At 38.4% G+C, this 2,991-nt stretch overlaps 1 non-coding gene across 1 annotated transcript; it reads right to left on the bottom strand.

The window, feature by feature from the left end:
• Positions 1 to 1,549: 1,549 nt before the first annotated feature.
• Positions 1,550 to 1,656, bottom strand: LOC116911878. Its single transcript, XR_004389392.1, has one exon. It is a non-coding gene; the product is annotated as a U6 spliceosomal RNA (small nuclear RNA).
• Positions 1,657 to 2,991: the final 1,335 nt, after the last annotated feature.

Below are 2,991 nucleotides of genomic sequence, written 5' to 3' on the forward strand. Positions count from 1 at the left end.
TACCCAGGGCTAATGAAGATTGGCGGAGAATCTATGGCTGCCAGTTAATTAATCTAACTACATTATGAAGATTAGTCCTTATACCTACAGATAACTGGACTTCTCATACCTCCTCAAGCAAACCTCTCCCTGCTGCTTTGCCCAACTCCATCCCTACAGGACATACATCTAATGTGCCCAGGGTGCATATCAACTCTTTTAGTTGGTGTCTTTTCTTTTCCTAATATAGCAACCTTTTTCCAATTTGCATCCCAGTATTGCCTCCCTCTTCTCTCATTGTCTTTTCAATGCAGTGACAATATAATTTTAATTGAATACATCAATCATTTACATAATTGTCCTATAAATTATTACTCCGAAATTAGTCCTGCAGCACAATTCTGACCCATGTGTTTTACATTCCTCTCTGATGGCTGTCTAGCAAGCTCAGAGTCCCAATTTTTTCACATGTTCTAAGCATCCCCTAGAGTGCTTACTGTTTCCTCAACCTCTGTCTTTTTTTTTCTTCCTCCCCCCCATCTTTATTAACTTGGGTATTTCTTATTTACATTTCGATTGTTATTTCCTTTCCTGGTTTCCAGGCGAACATCCCCCTAACCTCTCCCCCTCCCCTTCTACATGGGTGTTCCCTTCCCCATCTTCCCCCATTACAGCCCTCCCCAACAATCACGTTCACTGGGGGTTCAGTCTTGCAGGACTTCCCTTCCACTGGTGCTCTTACTAGGCTATTCATTGCTACCTATGTTGGTTGGAGCCCAGGGTCAGTCCATGTATAGTTTTTGGGTAGACCTCAGCCTCTGTCTTAAATCCCTCCATAGTCTCTTAAGGAATCATGAATGAAAGGGAAATTGACTCTTAGAACATCGTGTCCTTGCCTACCTTCAAGTCACATGTGAATTCTTGAGCTGAGCACTTTCCTTTGGGTATTCTAAAAGGTTTGTCACATTTGTTCTGTGTTAGATTATGGTAGATGGATGTCTCATCTCTGACTAAGGTGTCATTCACTGGGTCAATCCCTCTGTGCTAAATAAAGATTGTGGTGCCTCACCTGTTAATTCTTCAGGGTTGTATAAATTTTTAATACTACTTCATTTGTAGACTTCTATGTCCTATGTGCCAACTATAGAAGTAATTTGATTTATGTGTTGAACGCTCCTGAGTTTTCTGGGTATTTGGGGTTTATTTGTTTGTTTCTCTCTCCTGTTTAACATCACTTCATTGCTTCACTTTGCTGTTTTCTTTGAATTTTGTTAAATTTCCTATCCAGATTTTTAGTTCAAGCTTCTCTTATTGAAATTTCTCCTTCTTTTTATCTGAAAAAATTGGTCTATTATAATTGATCATATAAAATAATATGTCTTTACAAATATCCCTATTGCTATGTTGATATTTTGATATGCTTTATAAAATCTAAATTTCTTCTGGATCACAAAATAAACCCAACCCAGAGATTATATTGTTCTCTCCTGTCCTTTCCTCTCCTCTCTTCAATACTGAATATATTCTTCTTCGTAGGATGTTAAGCTGTATGCCAGTTCCCCTGGGAGGGCAAAATAGGGAACGCTTCACGAATTTGCATGTCATCCTTGCTCAGGGACCATGCTAATCTTCTCTGTATCGTTCCAGTTTTAGTATGTGTGCTGCCGAAGCAAGCACGGATATATTCTTGATATTTGCTAACTTCATAGTCTCCTATTAATTTTTCAATCAATATTTGGAAGTTTGGAGCATGTCATTCAGTCATTGAAAACATGATTAGTGATTCCTCTTGTCACCTTGTTCATGACCTGAGTTCATTAGCGAGGACCCCACATGGTGGAAAACCAAATCTGCAAGCTGGCCTCTGACTTGCCCGTGGGATAGCATGGACAAGCATGCCCATGAACATGCACATGATTGATGGATAAATTATAGAAAGAGAGAATAAAAGTGAGGATACCTAGAGAATGGTTTACACAGTCTCTTTGGAAAAGAATTGCAAATGTGTGGAGTGGTGGAAGAAAGTCTAATCGAGTTTTGGGGTTGTAAAAAATGTTTACTTCAATCTCTGTCTCCTGTGCTCTCCAATTAAGACATGGTGACAACAAATGACTAGTCACTGTGAAGCTCTGTTTCATTTCTGGTCTTGCTTTCCTGAGATCCCAGATGTTGTCCAGAGCTCACCTTCAGTCCAGCCACTGATGCAGCTTCCTTTATCTACTTGCTCTGTCATATTGACTGGTTTTGAAACATCATTGCTCTTCATTGCATTACTACTTTTGGATGAGAATGATTTCACATCTGTTTATAATTGTCTCAGCAGAGTTGTGAATGCTAATAGGAATGGAGGAAAGTAGCACAGTCTTGCTATCTTTTATTGAAATTATAGGTGCAAAGGGGTTTTTCTTTCTGCATTCATTCCAATAAGACACTTTTTTTAAGGGATGACCAGAAGGAGAATGTGAAGTTCCATGCCTCTTCTGTGCTTCTGAATACCTTTCTCATTGCTAAAATCTATTTTTGAAAGATATGGTTAACAACTAAAATATGAATTTGGATTATTAGGTTTTCATAAATAATTTTTCATTTAATATTTGAAGTTTCTTTCAGCTAATGTTGACTCACTAGTGTCTTAAGAGTTAAGTAGAGACATTTCTTAATATTTCCATATTTTATCTAGCAGCATGTCTTATTTTATAGGATAAAACATAAGATTTAGCTTTTATATTCATATATGAAAATGTTGGCTGCTTTCTGAGGAAAATTCTCTCTTCCATGCTCCACATCATTAGTTGCCTACAGTTCAATGAGGCCTCTGCTTCCTCTCTCCATGCACCATCTACTATTGTTATCCTTGGTCAGATCATGTATAAGCAATCATGTGAGTGTGACTTCATGGTTGAAGCCTCTGAAATTCCTAGAAGACAGAATATCACCACAGACTCACTGTCCCTCCACCTCTAACAATCTTTCTGCCCTCTTTTGCATGATGACCCCTGATCTTTAGATGTA

The sequence above is a fragment of the Rattus rattus genome, chromosome 10 (genome assembly GCF_011064425.1).
Source record: "Rattus rattus isolate New Zealand chromosome 10, Rrattus_CSIRO_v1, whole genome shotgun sequence".
NCBI classification, from domain to species: domain Eukaryota; kingdom Metazoa; phylum Chordata; class Mammalia; order Rodentia; family Muridae; genus Rattus; species Rattus rattus.